This window comes from Acinonyx jubatus, chromosome B2 (genome assembly GCF_027475565.1).
Source record: "Acinonyx jubatus isolate Ajub_Pintada_27869175 chromosome B2, VMU_Ajub_asm_v1.0, whole genome shotgun sequence".
NCBI classification, from domain to species: Eukaryota; Metazoa; Chordata; class Mammalia; order Carnivora; family Felidae; genus Acinonyx; species Acinonyx jubatus.
This window is the reverse complement of record NC_069385.1, coordinates 49,084,650-49,106,428: the sequence shown is the minus strand read 5'-3', so window position 1 is coordinate 49,106,428 and position 21,779 is coordinate 49,084,650. Positions and strand designations below refer to the sequence as shown.

General features: G+C 41.6%; 2 long non-coding RNA genes across 3 annotated transcripts in view; one reads left to right on the top strand and one right to left on the bottom strand.

Annotated features, from left to right (window-relative positions):
- LOC128315542 (uncharacterized) overlaps window positions 1-21,779 on the bottom strand; it is a 63,148-nt gene that overhangs the window by 5,515 nt on the left and 35,854 nt on the right. The window lies entirely within an intron of this gene.
- LOC128315543 (uncharacterized) lies at window positions 12,380-14,626 on the top strand. 2 transcript variants are annotated; one of them, XR_008298392.1, is made up of 4 exons: window positions 12,380-12,526; window positions 12,641-12,765; window positions 13,964-14,094; window positions 14,271-14,626. It is a non-coding gene; the product is annotated as an uncharacterized LOC128315543 (long non-coding RNA). The 2 variants fall into 2 exon arrangements; XR_008298391.1 differs by having other exon boundaries at window positions 13,964-14,626.

The following is a 21,779-nucleotide window of genomic DNA, read 5'->3' as shown; positions in this document are numbered from 1 at the left end:
CAGCTCCAGGCTCTGAGCCATCAGCCCAAAGCCTGACGCGGGGCTCGAACTCACGGACCGCGAGATCGTGACCCGGGTGAAGTCGGATGCTTAACCGACTGAGCCACCCAGGCGCCCCTTTGATAATATCTTTCATTTCCATCCAGAAGCTTTGTTAGGTAGATAATCGTAAATATTTTAATTTGGGGGGAGGGGGAAACTACATTGACTTCTATGTATCCAAATGTTTAATATATACATTACAGCTGTTTTATTTATTTTGAGTACTATGTTGAGGTTCATGAAACACAGAGATTGAGATCTCAAAATCCTCCCATCACCTGGAGTATTCTTAGCTCCCTAGGGAAATCTAAACATCTTGGTCCCTCAGGAAATATTTTAAAAGTGCTAGTCATCTTTTGTTTTGAAATTCAACATAAAATAGTATATACATCACCTCCTTCTCCAACAGGGTACAACAACTGGCAAAAACCTAATAAGGTAACTCCATGGGGTTGTTAAACCAGTGGAGCAAGGTAACTCATGAAAGAATAATCTGAAATTAAAATTTGACTAGAATGCCATTCTTCACATTTTTCCAATACCGAGATTATGTATTTGTACACAATGCAGAACAAGAATTGTGGCAATTATCTGGATAATTTAGGCTAAGGACCACTTTCACTGATAATAATCCACACAATTATAGTGTCTCTTTTTGGTTTGGCTTGAATTATTCAGGCAGCTGCCTCAATTTTTCCCTTCACTTTCCATCTATAGAGATAATACAAAATAAAAGGAAAACCATCATTGGAATTTTAAACAGTTTCACATTTCATTTAAACCATGAGACTTGTTAGGCTAGAGAAGTCATCTCAAGACGAAGGTAGTTCTACTGTGACCAAAACAATCTATTCGCAGTACCCTGCTGAAAGAATAACTAAGTTAAATCCTAGTTAGCATTCACAATGCTCTCTCCATATCCAACTTTCCAAAGTTAGGCAAAGAAAAATTATCAAACGTCTATTTTGCAGACAGGTACAGCAAAGATGAAAACAAAAATAAGACATTTGTCCAATAATAAACTTTTTTTAATACATGAAAAACTAGATCATTCTCTTCACATCAAACCCAATAGTCTAACCACTATAGAAACCCCAAAATAACAAAATTTTCTAATCAAGGAATTGAAAAGTCATACTTTTTGGTGGTTTTCTCCTTTCATTGTAACAGCCTCTAAAATATAGGAAGTTTTCTCTAGATTAGTAATATCAAAAACATTTGGAAACTTTCTTAAGTTCTGCCCCCTTAATATCTTGCTAGTAAGCTAAAGGTCTTAATTTTGAAAGTCAAGTAGCTTGACTCAGCCAACCAAAGCAAAATTAAGAGGAAAAAATAAGAAAGGGTAATAAGACTATATTTGAGAACCCTTATTCTTCACAAAATCAGTTGAATCCAATGGGTTGTTTTTGATGTTCCCATTTTGTGCTAAGCACAAATGAATAACCTCATCATGTAATTGAGTGAGTCTAGTGTTTGAATGGGTTCTTTGAATTAGAAACTTAATAAAAGCCTAATCTTCATCTTGAATTTTACTTAAATATAGTTATCTAAGCAGTTATCTAAGCTAAATTAAGCATGAGTACAAAGTAAATGCCAACTAACATGGAGATAAGATCCCAAAGTGGTTCTGAAATTTAGATCTAGGAGTTGGTCTCTCACCAGGTGTTGCTCTTGTGATCCTATTAATCAGAGAAGCAGATCAGAAACTTGGAAAACATTATCTAATTACACAGGTCAGATCCCTATGGGGGATAGATCCCAGAGTCCTATAGGATCCGATTTCTAAAGGATAAGACTTGGACATATGTATTTTGAAATTTTTCCATATGTGATTTGATGCCTATCTTGGCTAAGAACTACTGGCTGATGTGTCAACTTGAATTTGCTAGAGCAATCAGTATCTTCCATGGTTCTGGTCCTGATACTCCTCCATTTTCATCACCCATGTGTTGCTTTTTTTTTTTTTTACACTGGTTCTACATCATCCCCTCATCTGCCTTGCCTACTTCTACACGTGATTACGTCGAGCATTACAATTATTCTCCCATGCATGGTGGAAAGGAAGAATAGAATGGCTGCTATAGACCAGGCTTTAAACTGGGAGGTGTAAACTCTTTAAGCTGAGAATTAGGCTCCTGGGAAAATGGCCTCCACCATCAGGGTCCCAGAGCCTTGTAGATTCTCCACATCGCCCATATTTGTCATAGTTCAGTGCCAGGGTTATGCCCCAATCCATCGCAGTTCTGATGAACTGTTGTTTCCCTTCACATGCCTTCCCAGGCCTCCCTTATCTCTCCCATATTGTTCATTGTGATAACTAGCAGGGACTCCAATACATAATAGACTTTGATATTTATATTATCACTAAAACTAAAACCATCATTATAGGCAGCTGAACTCTAAAACTCAATTGGTTCTTTCTAATAAGGCCATATCACGCAAGTATTTCTATGAGGATATTATGGAAATTTTGTTACATGGCCATGATTGCCCATCACACTTTAAAATGTTTATAGATAAACATATTGTACCTCTGTTTTATGGCACAGAGCTTTGTGTTTCTGGACTTGTATTTATTTGTGTTTGAGATTAGAACTGGAAGGTTGTTTTATTTTGCTAGGAAATGCCGCCCTAGCCCACCAACTGTGGGTCAACCCACCTATAAACAGAAAGCACCCATATTTTAAAAATTTCTAAAAAAGGACATCACCTTATCCTCCAGTTTGTTGATAGGTAACACATACAGATTAACCTTCGATCATGGACACAGGAGACACCTGCACTTCGTATTCTTTCCAGAGCACGACCCCAGACATTCTGCCCTTCGATTCTTATGAAGAACTTATTTATAAATCGCAGCAATAATAATTATGGAAGGTTTCCTGAAGGACATGTAATCCCATCATAAATACACAAAATATATCTTTTCCTGCATCAAGCCGGACCTTCAAAGGCTATCTATCTGACTACACTGCTTGCTCCCTCATAAATATCTTACACTGTACTTGAGGTGGTACTTCAGGCTGGGCCACCAGTCACTTCCTTGGCTTCTCTGACAATAACAAAAATCAGCAATTCTCTCGGGTTAGCTCCAGTACTAACTGCAAACCCATGTGTTGAAGAAAGAACAGAACCACAATAGAATTAGGCTCCCGGGAAACTTTGCTCTGTCATCCGGAAAGCTCTACAGTTCCAGCGATCATCTCAAACCCCAGGTCCGCAGCAGGAACTTACTGATTCCACCATTTCTGCCCCTATGAAATCATCACTTCATCCCTCGCTCTGTGTGTCCTTTTCACTGTGTGCCTATTTATTGTTTCAGCTGCCTCTTGGCCTTTGCAACCTCACTTTTCTCTCTGTGCCCTTTGGTTCCTGCTCACACTTCCAAATAATTGCCTCCCTCTGTGTATCTCTTATCTTCAAATGCTCCAAAAGAAAACATCCAATTGTTTCCTCTCAACTTCCATCATCCTTTCTGAGCAAAGCTTTTTTGTCAGATGTCCTTGTAGGCCACTAGCCAGTCTGTAAACATCAGTTGCTCTTGAGTCAAGTGCCCTCCCATCTGCAGGCCAATTAGCTGTGGCCATAATGTTTGTAATTGGGAGGTTGAGTTACCGTGTGTGTGTGTGTGTGTGTGTGTGTGTGTGTGTGTGTGTGTATGTGTGTTGTAAGGAAGGCTGTACTGTGCAGAGCATGGCTATTTGTGGTCAAACCAACTATGTACGTTTTACACAGATCCATAAGAGAAATTTCTCTCACATCTCAATACAAGTAAAAGCTTGGCTTATCATTAGTTTCTGTTGCCTCTGCTCTTTTGAATATCACAAATTTTGTAAACAATACTCTTTAGACTGGCTACTCAAAAATTCAAGGTTAAATCTGTCAATCATTTCTGACAACTACGTAGGATTTTATGGTCCGTGTCTGGAGCTCACCCTACCCGTACTTTCATTTTCTTTTCTGTCTTCATTTTACTTCACTTATTCATTCTCATTTTTTAAACCTTTTGTCATATACGTCTATTTAAGCCACACCAAATCTTAATTTCAGAAGAGATGAGATATAAAAAATGACAAAAACTATAATTATCTATTCATATAATTTTCCATTTCACTAAACTATAAATTTTATTAAGGAAAGCAATCATATTGTCATCTTTGTACCTATAGAACTTCATCCAGTTCTGATCCGCAGTAAGGATTTATCAAACGTTTGTTGAATGAATGAACGGTTCAGTGATTTTTACCAAAATATTGGATAAAGATAAATTTCATGCTGCAAGTATTGAGTAAAATACGCATTTGGAAATAATATCATTTTATGGAAATTGGCATATTTTTGATACAATCATGGTAACATTATTGTCAGATCTCAAATTCTGATTTATTCTAGCTACAATATCTCTTTTATTTTCATCAAACAACACAGCTATAGTCACTAACAGCATGAAAGTGAGATTCTTTTAAGTTCATGAAGTTTATGAGAAAAAAAACATGAATTACAGTGAAGACCAAAGCCAATACTTTAAAAGCAAATTGAAAGTTCCTTTAGAAATTGTTTTGGCATTACTATTCATCATTGTGACCTGACTCTGAATGAAGTTGTATTTTCATGTTAGTGTCCTTTGAAATATGTAATTCCATAAGCATTCCATTGTGGTAAAAGCTCCTGTGTCCATCCAAACAGAGAAAACACTGTATCACAAGTTACTCATGGCAAGTTTTTGGCAACTACTTAAAGGGGACAAAGAAGAGGAATTTAACAGAATTCAATCAAAGACTGGAGATACACATGAGAGAAAAACAAGGCCGAACAGAAAACTAGTAAAGTCAGCAGTATGCAACACTTTACAGGGTTTTAGAACTGCCCAGAAAGAATGCTGTGTGTAGCACGATACAACAGCTAATTGATATGTGTAACTACTTTAAGTTAAAGTAAAAACCTCGCTGTGCGAGACAGTAGGAAATCTGGCATGAGGATGTCATGTCATGTTTCTGGAGGGATAAACAGCCAGCGGGGATTTCTTTCCATTGCTTACGAGAGGCCAGGAATGCCATAGCGTCCTAGGGTCGGCTGGTGGGTGCGTCCTGTACAGTTTCAACACGTCGCTGAGGGTAACGTCCTGCACCACGTTCAAAGGCTGCCTGGAGAGGAGAGCAAGCCTTCGCCTTTGCTGTTGTTCCTCCAGTACCCAGCTCTGAGCGCCCTCTTATACTGGAAGATAAAAGCCCTTGACCTTTTTACTTAAAACTGAAGTGCAAGATCATAGGAACTGATGATAGTCTACGTACATTCCAGGTCTCTCCTGGAAGCAGTGACACATTCTCTGGGTTTCAGATTCTTATTTAGAAACTTTTAAAAGGGAAGCATCATGGAGGGTGAAATTTGGACTCCTAAAACTCTGCATTAATTATATACTGACTCGGCACTCTTAAAACAAAGCCCTTTGACAAGCGGCCATCAGATACCTTTCAGAGGGGGGAGTCTCGGCTGTTATTCTCACAGCGCCCGTGAAAGAGCACTGATCCTCTCTGGCTGGAGCTTTTGTTTCCAGCCCTTCTTTTTCAATGGTTGTCATGGAATCAACTTATTAACATATGAAAAGCCATACACAACTCTTTTCCCTTTACCCCTACCTCCCCGACCACCAAAGCCTGTTGCTAAAGCCTTAGTCCTTAATATTCATGTAAAGGAGGGTGGGGTGTGAGAACAGAAATAAAATTGTCGGTAAAAAGAAAAAACAAAACAAAACAAAACAAAAAAAACAAAGACGTTTTCAATTTGCATCCTCTGGGGCAAAAATGGTTGATTTTTTTTTTTTTAAGTGAGAACGTTCTCAATTTCTATCTTTTCACTGACTATCCCCCAGATTATGATAACTGTAGTCTCCTACCCTATCACAATGATTTATTCACCAGAATTGATTTTAATTGCTTCATGAGTCAAAGGAAAGACTTGCATGCTTCTCAATGTACTATGTCAACGGCTTTTGCTTCATTTAGGGTTAATTTCCGTGGTTAATTCTCACATGCTCTTAAAAATAATTTCTAAATTCCCTTAAAATTTTCACTTCACAATTTTCTTTGAAATAATTTTTAAATTTCTCTAAAATTTTCTGGAAGTGACAGAAATTTGTATTTGATTTTGTTCAAGTGAGCTTATGGGTTTGCTGCACGGCAGCTCGTGAAAAAGGCTAGAGTTGTGTTTGTCTTAGAATTGTCTGAGTCCTTAGCAAGAAGCCACCTCTTGTCTCTTCCTGTGTATGTAGTCAAAATGATACATTGTTTTTTGCGTGTAAAAGTAAATCTTGCCAACTCCCCCCAAATACGCTTATGTAACTGACTTGGAAAGGCTCCGAGAATACTAACAGATAGAGAGGAGACTTCTTCAAACAAAAACAACCATCTCATGAAGCACATTATAGTCGACATACTACAGTTATGTAGACGAAACTCCAAATACCACCTGCAAAACATTCTTGCACAGCATATAGACTTAACCATTTTCCAACTTCCAGGCAATTTCGCAACCCCGTCCCTATTTCAGTAATCTTTAGTAAATTTATAGTAGGCTGAATGATGAGAGTCACCAAGTGCTAAGAGCTTTATATGGCTGATTGAATACTCATGACAAACATAGGAACAAAAATGGACCACTTCTTCACTTTGGGGACTTATTATGCTCAACTGGGAACATTCTTTGAAGGAAAGAAATTCTGGTAAAATAGGCCAACTTGGACCAAGTTGATTTGGATAATCCACCTGGATATTCCACAGATTATGTAAAATAGGATTCCTTTGGTTGTCATCAGCAAACAGCAAATTCAAACAAGAAAGCCAAAGGCGAGGATAGTCATGAACTCTTGTAAGTAGAAAATCCCAGAGAGGCCCTGACTTTAAGCATGACTAGATCTGGATGTCAACGAACATCCAATATTTGTCTGATCCTGTCTCTCCTCCCTCCCTCACTCCCTTCATCTCTTCGCCCTATTGGTGTTTTGTTTTGTTTTGTTTTGGTTTGTTTTGTTTTGGTTTTGAGAGAGAGAGAGAGTGTTCCTGGTAGGGGCAGAGAGAGAATCTTAGGCAGCCTCCACTGTCAGCACAGATCCTGATGTGAGACTTGATCCCACTACCCTGAGATCATGACCTGAGCCTAAATCAAGAGTCAGACACCTAACCAACTGGACTACCCATGTGCCCACGCCTTGCTGTTTTTTGAAAGGCCTGCCATATGCACCCTTACAATGAAGACTCCCTCTGAGCACCCCAAGAAAATGGCTGAAGGAAGTTCCAGATTCACATCCATTCTGAAAGAGGTCACTCCTCTTGCCTTGTTCCCATGTAACAAAACCAGGGAAAGATTCTGACTGGCCCTGCTTGACTCATATGCCCAATTTTAAACTGTGTCTTTAAAGCTAGGGGAATATTTGCTGCAGCCTACTGCTATGGCTGGAGGTGAAATGTCTGTTATGCAGTAGGAGAGATGAGAAAGCTTCCTGAGAATGGGTAATAAATCTATAGCTACTTATAATCCACACAGGCCTTTACTCCTCTGTGTTTGAAATGAAATATAACTCAAGTTCACTCGGGCTTTCTCTAATAACAAGCTTCCTTAATTATCCAAACTAGTGAAGGTAGTAGAGGCGTGTTTACTATCCTGAAAATGGAAAGTATTAAAATGTCCTTCAGTAAAAATTCATCTGGTACCCATGCAATGCGAAGTCTTTGACAAGCTGAAATGGATGGATCAGTGCTGGGGAGACACAGTGGAGGCCCAATTCGATTGCGATAAAGCTCTTTAAAAAATAAAAATCAATCAAGATATATGTACTTAGTTCCTACCATGAGACCCACGCTGTGCTTTGCACACTGGAAGAGAAAAAAAAATGACAGACATCCAGGCTATCAGACGATAGAAGTAATATGTAATGAGTTCTCTACACAGCCTGGAGGGTAAACTGAGAAATGAATTCAGTTCTTGTGGACCAGGACAATCTATAAGAAAGTGATAAGGTAATGATTTAGCTTGTGTCTAAAGGAAGCCTTGAGCTTAGGCTCCCTAACTGCCCTCTGAGCTTCCTGGACTCTGTGATGTCCTGCAAAGCCCCCATGGTAACAGAGGTGGGATGCAGGATTTGGCTTACCTGGGATCGGCATGAGGAATCTGTAAGACAACATGCTCATCTCCTGCGTGCTTGCTGCCCTTCTCCCAGACTTGGGACGGATGTTCATGTGCTCATGTGATTTTTAAAGCTATCAGGACTGCATTGCCGCCTCCATGTGCTTACGGTTTTCACCTATTACACATCTGGGGGAAAGATGCTGTGCAAGAGAAGCCCAAGCCCACTGTACGACATCTCACCACCCCCCAGTCACCGCACAAAACAGAAATGAATGGGAATCCGGATGTGCAAATCTAAAACATCTCCTCCTGTGTGAACCCGTAAACCATTCTGTCACACGCACAAAGGCCTGTGTAGGCAAGAAGAGCCACCATTCTTTGGAACATCATTATTTGAAGACTTGTCAGGGCCTTAAGGAGTTTCTGCAATTCTGATTCACTGCAGTCACTGATCTGTTTTTTTCTGGGGGGGTAGGGTGTGAGTGTGTGTGAGTGTGTGTGAGTGTGTGTGTGTGTGTGTGTGTGTGTGTGTGTTGAACCATTTGGGAGAGTTACCCACTGATAATCAAATGCCACTACACTCTGTATTCTTACCCAGAATAGCTCATTCAACCGACCTAAAAATGTCCCTATACGCAGTGAATTATATTTCACTAAAAACATTCATTAGACATTCATATTTCTCTTAATAAATTAAAAAGCATCATTAAGAACTATCTCTAATTTCCTATCCCCTATATGGAGTCGCTCATTTCCAATCAAATAGTCCTTCTTTCCTTCTTCAAAACTCAGTTTTGGCACACCTCCACAAGAAACCTTCCCTTATTAAACCCACCTTACTTTAATCAATGTTTCACTTTAACCTGTATAAAAATCTGTGAGATTTGGTGGATAGTCGATCAATTCACAAATAATTATTGGACATTTATAGATGCTTAGTACCGTAAAAGTATGTAAGAAAACAGAGAAAAAGCATAAGACCTCGTCTCTTCCCCCAAGAAGCTTACAGTCTTGCTAAAGAGATAAATAAGATTTACACATAAGAAATATTTTAAAACAAGATAATGTGTGGTAAACCCAATAATTGGTATGATTCAGGTATAAGTAGAAGATTTCGCCAAATCACAATTGGGGCAGGTGGCCACTGGGGCAGGGGAGGTGAGAAAAAGCGGAGGTGAAGAAAAGGAACAGTGTGTGCGAAAGCATCTTGTGCTACATTGCCAGAGTATAAAGAGCAAAAGTCTCTGCTTTCAAATCCTTTTGGAATGACGAGACCCATAAACAGATAAATTGGAAAATAAATAATACTCATACCTATTTGTAGAAGTGCAGGGGCAGATTTACCAGACACACAGGGTGCTGGAATCTGTTGGGCTTTGTGGAGTTTCCAAGGTAAAGTGGGGAAGTTATGGTGCAACCAGGAAGCATTCTAGGCAAGCAGGTCTGGGAAGCTGCCTAACAGGAAAGGTACCTGAATCTCCAAGGCTCCAGTAGCTTATTGTGATTTATTTTCTCATTCTAAATAAACATTCACTTGCTTCCCTAGTTTAGTATTCTTTATCATAAAAAAGCTTCCCTAAATTGCATAAAACTCCATTTCCCAGCACCTGAATCTACCCTGCTGTGAAGAGACTTGCGATGGATTATTTCTCCACAGAGATAGGCCTTGACCTGGGCTTTGAATAGAAAGCCCCCCTGCTGAGCAGACAAAGAAATTGTATTCCAAGTGGGAAGGTTTTGTCTCTGGGATGACTTAAATGCAGACTTTCTCAGAAACAGAGGTAGACTAGATGGCCATGAAAGATCCCTTTCTGTCTGGTGATTTCATAATCTTATAGTATCAGATACTTACATTGTATTAAGTATCACATACCTACACTTAACACAGATCACATTGCCTTCGAATCACAGACTCGCAGGACATTTGCAGGCCGGGAGTGTGACCCGTTGTTAAGCACAGCCCCGGGTATATGTCGGAATTTACGCGTAAACGTCAGAATTGAAAAGCTGGTTACTAGTCTCAGAAATAAATGTCATTCAAACAGAGGCTCTGAATTGTCATTTCCCTCCTCGCGTTTGTGCAGATTTAAGCTAGGTGATCCATTTCCCAGGTAGCATTTTCTATGAAGCTAGTAACGTATCTTCCTTCAAGTGTTCTGGCTCAGGACCGTTATAAATTACAGAACTCAGTTTGTGCCCACCACAAGTGCTATGGAAAGCTGCCTGGTATAATTGACAGGTCTCAGAACCTGTGGTTGAAAGACCTGAGTCTGAGTCTCAGATCCACCACCTTTTTTTTTTTTTTTTTTATGTTTCTTTTTTGAGACCGAGAGAGCACACATGGAGGAGAGGCAGAGAGAGGAGGACAGAGGATCTGAAGTCGGCGGGCTCTGTGCTGAAGGCAGAGCCCCATGTGGGGCTCGAACTCACAAACCGTGAGATCATGGCCTGAGCCGGACACTTCACCGACTGAGCCACCTAGGCGCTTAACCCCCAGATCCAGCACCTTCTTGAAAGTCACCTGATAAATGGTCACTGTAATTTCCATCCTGAGCGATTTCTGGAAGGAGTAACCGGATTAATCTGTCAGATGCTCGAGGCCAACGGTATTCCGTGGTTGGAGTCTTTGGGGATTGATTGCTCTGGCAGTTGTTATATGTGAAATATTTTGAATTCCATCCTGCATGGAGCACAGATGCTGGTGAAGAGTTTGCCTACCACTGGCGGAGCCTATGCGGGGCAATCACAGCTCCAACACAGCTGGCTGTTGGCCGCAGTTCAGTATATAAACATCTCCGGGGGACATGATGGTTTTGAGCTCCTTGTGGTGGGCACAAGGGCTAATGCCCTAATGAGAAGCAAAGCTGTCCGGCTAGACCCAAAGGCTCTCAATCCCGGCTGCACACTGAATTATCCGGGGAGTTTTTAAAAAAACATTTGTGCCTGGGCCCCACCCTAAATGAATTAAATCAGAATTTCTATGTGTGGGATCATGGTGAACCCTTCCCAAGTAATGTCTCTATGCATCCAGAATTCAGAATCATTTCATTAGACTTCTTTTCTTTTCTTTTTTTTTTTTTTTTTTAACGTGTATTCAATTTTGAGAGAGAGAGAGTCAGAGCGTGAGTGGGGGAGGAACAGAGAGAGGGAGACACAGAACCGGAAGCAGGCTCCAGGCTCTGAGCTGTCAGCACCGAGCCCCGATGCGGGGCTCGAGCTCATGAACCGTGAGATCATGACCTGAGCCGAAGGTGGACGGTTAACCGACTGAGCCACCCAGGTGCCCCTACACTCTGTTCTCATTTAGCATATGATGCCAAGAGTACCTTACCCTGTTGCCCCTGCATCTGCAGGCACTGTAGCAAGTGTCTACTTTCTAAGTGAAACATCCTCTTATAAAGGACCTACTTTATACCTACTATCCATGACTCCAAGCAAGAGGGCCCACTGCTTCATGCCCTACATTTTATAAGGCCCAGTCTGGTCTTTCAACCGTGCTTTTGTTCATGGGAAGAACGGTCCACGGGATCAAGGGGTAGTCTCACACACATACACCCTCAACTATGCTTTGTGTTCTCGAGACCCTGGAGTTCCCTTTCCAATCCAGCAGAGTCCATTTCCAGGACATGGGTCAGGCTTCTTTCCTGGGTCTGTCCACCCGAGTACTAACTGGCACACCTCTAAGCAAAAAGAACTGGTCCAGGGGGGCTGTTGACAGGAGTGTCAATGGAACTTTGACACACAGGGTAGTGTCCCACATGAGGTTGGGAGGCCACACACATTGCAGGATTGAGCCAGGTATGAAGAGAAGACCGTGGACCCAGGATCAAGGGCAGTGGGCTGAACAGTGAGAGGCCAGGTCCCACTGGCCATTGTGTTCCAGAACGGATCTCCAAGGAGTCAGAGAACTCTAAATCTGAACACAAAGTCTATCAATGAAAACATCCTAGAGTGATAGTAGACCGTATGTGGTGTTTTACTTAAGCGTTTTCAAGCTTGAATAATAACTTTTAAGGATTTAAGCATGTGGCACGTGGGCCTCCATTTGTACGCTTACGCCGGGCCACGCAAATGTCAGAGGCAAACCCAAAGGACACATCTTTGCCCTACTTCCCTCCGGGATGTTTTCTTATTTGAAATCAGCAGCCATGGAACCTTTCCAAGGCTGTTTAAATGCAACGAGAATGTGGTCCGTCAAAAATGCTGTCTGGTTTTATTGCACACAAGAGGTTGTTAACTCTGGCAGTCTCACCAGATTCGGGTATGTTCTCATTGTCTCTTCAGTCTCCCCAGCCAAATCCTAATGGGGGAATGAGTCTGTGCCTATGAGGTCGTCGGGAGGGGCTGTGGAACATGCAATCAGGTAAATCATCAAGTGTTGAGCCGAATGATAGACAGCTTCTGCTCCTCTGACTTCATTTTCAATTTTGGGATTTGTTTTGTTTTGTTTTCTTTTGTTTTGCTTTTTTGGCAGCAGGAAAGAAAAGGAATGGTCTTTTCCTCCTATGAAACCTGGAGCATGATAACCGCTCTGGGTCTATACGAACACTGTCGGAGGCTCTCAGACAACAGGGACGGGTCATAGCCTACATATGAAAATGTGTAAGAGACCATCATCATCCCCTTTCCCCCATTTGTTAATCTGGCAGCACTTACAAGGGTGTTAGAAGGGAAGCATGGCTGTGTCTTAAGAGAAGCTACAATAAGGAACTGGTGGGAGTTGGGCAGAGCAGGCCAAAGACAGAATTCAGTTCACACTTTATAAATCTAGCCCCAGTGTATGTGAACCGCTTCGTCAACTAGACTATATCAGGCAAGGAAGAAACTTAAAGGAAAGCAAGAGTTATTCTCAGGCAGTCACTTCTGCCAGTGAAATGAGCCAGGAAACCCACAGGGGTAGGAAATTCCAGAACCCAGGCAAATTCTATGGAGACCATGTCTCCACAGCTGCCCAAGCAGCTCATGCATACTGCGCACCATGGGGGTGGCTAGGCCCTGAGAGGAAATGAAAGTCCCTGAGCCCAGGCTTCTGGGGAACAAGGCATAGGCCCCAGGACAGGCAGGGAGTTGGTGGCGGGGGGGGGTCCCTCCAGGTCTACAGGGGCCCTGAAATGTGGCGGTCGCTGGTAAGTCTATGAGAACAGGCAGGCAGGAAGGAGGCTGGTATGGGAAGTCGCACTCTCACAGATGTTAGCATAAAAGAGCCTGTTTACTTGGTGATTCGTATTGTGAAATAAAAGGTTCAGGTTTCATCTGCTTCGGGAAGAAGGGTTATTTTCCCCCACGGTGCGGTCTGTGCTGTGGCACTGAGAATGAACAGTGCTGACCGGCTTCCCTGATGCCTCTCTCAGCAAGGTGGGAATCCAGACTTGGGTTGGGTCATCTCCTCCGGTGCCGTGATAGGTGGGGGCTGGGGACCCGTCTGTATTTCTGCATTGATGCAATAAGTAAAGGGCAGAGGAGTCAGCTAGTCTCGCTTCGGGTTCTCTGTATGGGAGCCTCCCGAAAGGTCACCGACACCAGCTTCCTCCCAATGCCACTGCAGCACTGAGGGTGGGAAGGACTGGCTGAGCTCAGTCAGATGCATAAACTGCTCACAAGTAGGAAGAGATGGCTTAGACCTGCACAGGCAGCCCAGATCGCTTTCACCGGCAAGAGGGAATTTTTATCGGTTCTCTGCCTCATCTAGTTTAACGATCTACCAGAAATTCCTGGGGGTGGACTAGAGATGTCTTCAGTTTCCCTTTCCAGAACTGACTTCATACTTTGCTAACATGGACCTTTGGCTTGTTATTGGCAGACATGTGGGTAAATGGCCCAATCCTCAGTAGACTGAGGTTCATAGAGCGTGTGTGGGATGAGCCTCGGATGGGACTGGGAGAGCAGAGTGGACCGATGCATGGCTCTTCTGCCCCGGGTCCGGGGAAAAGGGTGAGCATTCTGGACCCCAGGGACGTGCTGCTTCTCTAAAGCCTCGGTTGACAAGGGCAAACACCACCTAACCCCTTAATCCAGTCTCTAGAAACAACAAGATCATCTGTCACCATTATTTAAAATGCACAGAAACCCAAACCAACCAACAAGCATCAACCCCTTACTTCTAGCAGGCATTGTGCTCTGCAAGGGATAAAATAAGCCTCTGAAGCAACAGCTCACAGGAACTGGAAGAGAGCCACACGTGGTCTCGGGGATGCCTGGGACAGGAGCTGAGGTAGGAATCTGAGACAGAGATCTCCAGCTGCTTCACCTGCCCCCAGTCTCAGTTGGCCTGGGAAGTCCCTTTCATGTCCTGGGGCAAGTCCTATGTAGCATTATCATGGACAACACGGTCATGCAGCCACAGAGCCACAGACAGGGTGGGACAGTCAGCTTGGCAACTCATTATCACTAATCTATAAACGCCCCCCAAACATCGCAGCAATCCATGTCCACTGATTCCGTCCCAGTGTGTTTGAGGGAGAAAGAAAACATCCCTTAGTAGGACAAACGTATTACAGCTGAGTATCTTTGAGAAATGGCAGGAGGGTCATCAATCAAAAATCGTGATCACAGCTGAATTCTGACCATGGAAAGTGTTCAGCACAGTGGTCTTTATAAGAATGTTTTATTTTGTTATCTCAGTGTTAAACACTTTATTATGTCATAAACAAATTGAGCTTAGAAAAAGCACTGAAGAATGGAAAAAGTGTTATCAATATTTTTCCTGCGGAATGTTCCTACTGGAAATGAAAGGAAACTAATTGGAAAGAACCTGGTTTATATATAATATTTAATAAAAGATGATTCATTTCTCTGTATTCCCAATAAGATGAGTATTGGGCTATTTTTTAAAATGTTATTTTGAAAGACTATTAAATCATGTAACAGCCCAAGTTGCCTCAGGTCCTAGTCAGCCCTGGTGGTATTCTTTCCAAAAAAAAAAATTTTTTTTTCTAGAGTAAATAATTGAATATCTACTCAAATTGTTCATGGGCGAAATATAGCAGAACCACTGCCCTAAAGACAGTAAAATAGATATTTCCCCTGGAAAGTACCTACTGATAAAAAATAATAGACCGAAGAGCTGAATATAGTCCAGTTTCCCCGGTGGTCTTAATTACTGAATTAGTTTGATTACATGGTTAATCAAATTGACTGGATTAGTTTAAATGGCTGGGGGTGGGGGGGGGAGCACATTGATCCTTTTTCCTGGGTGGTAGTTTATGTCAAATAAACATGGTCTTTCCAAAGTATCTCTAGGGAATGAGATTTATTATCGTTCTTTGATAAATTTTTCCAACGATTAAATGCTTTAAAACCCAAACGCCATTTTGCACATCTAAACTTTCTTGGTATAAACCTATTTTCTCTTTGCTCAAAATCGCTTTTAAAACATAAGTATCCTCACAGTTTCATCTGCCACCCTGAAAAAAAGTACCCATCTGATTCATAATAAAATACCAACTGCTTAATGTTGCCTAAAAGACCCATCCATAATCTCTCTACTCACCTCTTTATGTCTCTGATCTCATGTCCTCCAACTCTGCCCTTGCTTACTCTGTTTTAGGCACACTGACACCTGATAGCAATAAAAAATACTAGCCACATTCCTGCCCCAGGACCTTTGCACTTGCTGTTTATGCCACCTAGAGCCGTTGTTGGTAGATGTCTACTTGCATGTTTTCTCGTATTACTCACGTTTCTGCTAAATGTTGCCAGAGTCTTTCCCTGCCATCTCCATATAAAAAAAAGCTACTCTACAATTGTGCAATTCCGTAAGAATTCTTCCCTTCTTGAAATTCTTTCCCATAAATATGTTTGTATCTATTGTATGTTTCCAGTTATAAGATTTGTGAGATCAGGGACTTTACTTTTATTCACTGGTATATGCCCTAAACCAAGTATAGCTTTTTTTAGGTATTATTGAACATGTCTATGTGATAGACAATGAGACATGTACTAAAATCCAGATGCACCAGAAAGATGTGGAACCAGATGTTTCCAGTGCGAAGGGTAGGATGTTAAGGGGTCATAAACGTTGTGAGCCTTTCTTTCTTTCCTGCTGTCTAGCAAAGCAAAGACAAGAGGTATAAAATCTTCTTCCATAGGCTTTTCAATTTTTTAAATATGTACGTATCCTATTTGGATTGCTTTTGCAATTCTCAACGGTCTTCTCTTTATCTTCAGACGAATTTCTTTCCTTCATAAAATATTTTTAGCAGACTGAATTTTCTCTTAAACAAAAGGTAAATTTTATGGTTGCGAAAGGGCACGGCATGTTTTGTGAATTAATTGTTTTTTGACTCTTGTGGATAACCTGAAGTCATAGTTTTCAGCAAGATTAATTACAGACGAACTCAAACAATTTTAGAGGCTCAAATTGGCCAGGGCTCAGGAAAACTACCAGAAGTGCAGATATTCATCTAATGTTTCTGCAACATTTAAACAGAATGCCCACCATGAATGTGAGCCCCACCCCAATGGCAGCAGGCCAGACTTACTTACTTATCACTGTGGTAGCCACCTGCTTCCTCACAGAGTGCCAGGTAGTGGTGAATATGTTAGTGAACAATTGCTTCTGTGTCGGCTTCAGTGTGCCCAATCAATGCTTTCCCCTCCATCCTGATGTTGTGGGATATTTTACTTTGTTTTAGTAATATATTGTGTCTTCCCTTCCTACTCTCTTGAAGAGATGCTGTCTCTCTAGACGGACGTTGAAACGGCGTCTTCTCAAGCTGTGCTTTGATTACGAGCGCCCCACACCTTAATTCTCAGTATTTCTACTTCTCTTCCCATCCAAAATAAATACCCCCTACAGACTTTGAAACGGATAATGAAGCCAATTCTTTCTGATTCTCCATACAAACAGTTTGGGCTAAGCTTGAGACTTTGGCCAAGATTTAGGACAGTTCCTATGTTGTCAAACATGTTTAGCCATCCCAGAGGGGAACTTTATTCTACTGCTTCCTACACGGATGGGAGAGAGAGAGAGAGAGAGAGGTGATGGCAAGTTATGGGAAATAGGAAAAAGGCCTTTCTCTTACCTCTGGGGACTGTCGATAGTTGATATGGAAGATTACACTGGAACAAAGATTGCATTGCCGGTTTGTGGAGTTTATGCTCCACTTGTACTACATTATTATAGACTAGTTCTATTGTCTTGGTGGACAATAGAGGGTTTTATTTCGACATTATACACAGAACTCCTGTATGGTCTCTTTCTTCCCTCCCCCAGATGCAGGAAGATATCTAGTATCAGATTTCTGAAGGAGCCATGTCAAAATGAGGAGGTATAAACATTTCTTTTTTTCCCCCTTTTTTCCCCCACCCCCACACCGTCGGCTTTCAAAGCCCAGTATTCTGTTGCTTGTGATAGAAGACTAAATTGTAGCGCATCAGAGTGTGGCCCTTCTCCGTCAATTCTGCACAAACAAAAATGAGTTATAAAAAAGAATCCCAGAAGAATGATTTCCATTTCAAACACCTGAGAGGTAAGCCTTTCAGTAATTTAAGGACAAACATGATTTTACACGTAAATACTCAGAAAATGCTGCTTTTAGGTAAAATTTCTTATCTTTCTTTCTTCTCCCTGGTCCTGCCTTGTCATATGCACGTGCAAAACCAGAAGTTCTATATTCCCAAGTAGATATACAAACACACAACCACTGTATATTCACAGTAATTGTCTCAATTAAACCATGGCTTACTAGTGTCATCTGCTGGGACGTATAGCCGGTGATATTGTCAAAACTTGTGTTCAACTGATCTTTGTGTTCTTTCCGATGCTTTGATTTTCTCTTCCCATCGACGAGTCGGGGATTATCCTTAAATAGACAGTCTCATGCAGGGAGCCTGTAGATTGGGGCATACTCAACCCAAAGTGAAGAATTTGCAAGTCTTTTTCTTTCTTAAATTTGAATAAGAGACAAAAATTATTCCAAATAATCCATGACAACAATCTAATGTCAACATCCTAACTTTTCTAAATTATCCATGCCAGTGCCAGCAATTAAGGGCAGTTCCTTGTTAGATGAGAAACCCTCGTCCCCCACATATGCTCAACCTTAATTATTGCCAATTAGGCTGTTTCATCAAAAGTTTGGCCTGGTCAGATTATTTGACTGTTAAGTAATTGCCACCTAAAGCTATTCTGACCTGTCTCCTGCTAAAGGAAATTGGTGTAATGAGAATGCAGCTTTTGTGTCACCTTGTATACTTATACTTCCTGTGCTATAGTTTCCCCACCCTCAAACCAGCAATGCTTCATGGGTCTCAGAGGGATGGATGAGGGTTGAACAGGTGGTGCCCCGAAGACGCCCTTGCACTTGAGAAGTGTGGGGAGCAAAGGGTTGGACAACGAAGCATATTGGGCTTAAAATGATGATAGTCATTAATTATGTGCCATTAGATATATGCCTTTTAAATCACTGATTGAGTCCCTTTCATAAGTAAATCATGGGCACAATGTCTGTGAAATAACTTGTTACAATTTTTGAAGGCTTAACAGAAGTGTAACTGGTTGTATTGTTTCACTAATCAACACAAACTCAATTCTCTGGGGACATAAAATAACACGCCCATGTTACGTATCATCTCTCCTCTTCCTTTTATTCGTACTGCTACCTCCAGAGTTCCCATCTTACCACACCACCCTTTGAGTGCTGCCATAGTTTCCCACCTGACCTTCCTCTCTCCTGTGGTCCATCCTGCAGCATGCCCTCAATCATTTTCTTTCTTTTCTTTTAATGTTTATTTATTTATTTTTGAGAGAGAGAGAGAGAGAGAGAGAGAGAGCACATGAGCAGGGGAGGGGCGGAGAGAGGGAGACAGAGAATCCCAAGCAGACTCCATGCCATCAGTGCAAAGCCCGATGAGGGGCTCGACCCCACAACAGTGAGATCGTGACCTGCGCTGAAATCCAGAGTTGGATGCTTAACCCACTGAGGTACCCAGGCGCCCTCCATCCTTAATCATTTTCTTAAAGCACAGCAAAGTCACCAAGATCCTACTTAAAATCTTTGACTATCTCTTCATGGCCGACGGAATTAAGACCAAATCACTTAGCCTGAAATTCTGGCTCCCAACTGTTTTTCCAGTCTCAAGCCCTTGAGATCTCCTCAAGGTGGAGATCTAAATGTAACTTATTTTGGATTACTTCTTGATCATAGAATGCCCTTCTAACCTCCACGTTGTTGCCTCTGCTGCAGCTCCTCTGCCCAACACTGCCCTCCAATCTTTATCAAAAGGAACTAGACCCTTCAGCTCTCGTAATATTATTCCCGCTACAGCCAGATCCCTTCTATTTCAGATTTCTGGAGCACATGGTCTGCATCACAGATATAGTATGTCATTAGTGCCCGGAATATTATGCGTATGGGTACAAGCGCTAGGCTTCCCACCAGAATGCAACCCATGGAAGGCAGGGGTCACATCTCGCATGGCATATTACTTGGCACAATGCCTTGTTGGAGAAGGAAGATGGTGTTGCCTAAATATTCACTTAGTGAATGAACAAATAAAACTGCTAAAAAAATAAAAGCAGAGCTATAAGGAAAAAAAGAAACAAAGAAAGGACCATGATTTTTTTTTTAAAGAATGGCAAGTCGTTTCATCTGTCAGTACGATGACCATCATAGACATGACCAAAACATGCTAGGAGCCATTTCTTATGCAACTTCCAAGCGGAAGGTGATAACTTTGTACCAGAACTAAATGCATGTGTATCTAGCCTGCATCAGGACTAAATATGCTCACTCTAACACCATGCTTTTCCAGGTTAAGTAAATGGGCTGGTCAGTTGCATCATTAAGTATCTTTAGTTAACTCTGAGGTAAGCATCCTAGGAACTTGATTAGAAAGCAAGGACTGTTGAGGAATGCATTAACCACTCTGCCTCTAGAATTTCCAGCCTGCTCCTCTAATCTGCACATTTTGGACTTGAGCGACTGCCTCCTGTCGGCTTTCTGCCCCCTAGCCCAGTCAGCTCTGCTCACTGCAGACTGGCCCGTCCCCATAGCCAGAAAAGGCAGGAGCCAATTCCTTTACTTATCCTGTTGCTACCTGTCTCCTGACTGGAGATTTAGTGCCATTCAGGGGCTCTTGTATACTGACAGACTCTTTTAGTTTGTCTGACATTGAACTCAAGGGGAGATTCTTGTCAGCAACCAAGGACTTCTCCCTTCAGTCCTGAATACAGTCTTATAGATATCATAGTCCCTAGAATTTACTTGTGCCACTAAATGTATGAATGTGTAGACAGAATTTTCCACCCCTAGAGTCTCTAATTATTTAATATGAAGCCATCCATTTTATCTTGACAGTTCAAACATCTGGACATAAGCCAAGGCAAGCGTATACTTGGGCTTGGTATGTAATAATGAAATTCAAATGCATATAATAAAACATGAAAACTATACCCTTCCCAAAAAAATGTCTTTCAGTTAAGGCATCAGTGAAGCCATGGTCAGTTCAAAAAGATGATTCAGTTCACAAGATAGTGCGTGCCTGGATAATGAATTCCATTAAAGCTGTGCAGAAATTCAGAGCTGAAAGTCTGAAAGCATTTGCAAAGATGATGTTTATACTAGTCCTTAAATGCCCTGGCAAGGCAAACCATAGAAGATAATAAATCAATGATTGAAGGGTAGAAGAGAGACAATATCACAGCCTTTAGAAGGATTTTGGATGATTTAATGAAATTCCTTACTCTATATTTTTTAATTTTTCTATTAGAAACAATCCACTAGAATTTATTGATATTATAAAATGTTATTTTTCACACAATAAAAAGTAAATACCATATAATTAGTTTGCCAATTGTATGCCACTTGAATTAAGAAATTGATTTGAATATTCGATGCATACATTATTTTTTATATCGGTATTATCAGTGTTACACTGATCTCAGATATTCCCTGCCTTCCAAGTGCGAGATGACAGACACACTCTGGATGTCTGTTTGCTTTCCCGTAAGTGTCATTTTCAGAAACTTATAACATAGCTTCACAGCCCAAGGAATGAAAAGCATTTAAAACCAAGAGGCTGTTTTTGACCTTGTGTTTCAGATCATTTACGCTGAGGAGTCCTGTTGATCATGTGGTGTCTGTTGGCCTCACTGATTTTGATGGCATAGGTGTAAGAGTAAAGGAAGAGGCTGTCTACGTGGTGTGGTTTTAAGGGTGGATGCCAGAAATTCCACCAGGAAAGCTTTCTTTTTGTCTTTCACATCTTTGCTCCTTTTAAACTTGCAAATAACCCTTCACAGCACAGACATTTGGTGGACACATCAATCATTGGTCTATTGGTGATAGTGGAAGACCTGGGAGCTTCAGGCCTTGGACGGGGACTGGCAAGAGGAATAGGGAGAAGACAGATTCAGAGGAAAGCATGTACCCGAGGACCGTGGGGCAGACAGAAGATTATCCCGGAGAAACCAAGCATCTCTGAACCTAGCCTACCTCCGGTTTGGGCTGTGCTCCCTCCTACATACAGTCCTGTGATTAACCAACTCTATCATGTGAAAGGGGTAGAGCTTCTATAGACACGGTGACCACAGGCTTTTAATGAAAACCCCCTTGTGATAAAACCACAGTCATATGCAACAAATTAGATCGTAGCAAGGCATTGGAAAAGATGTT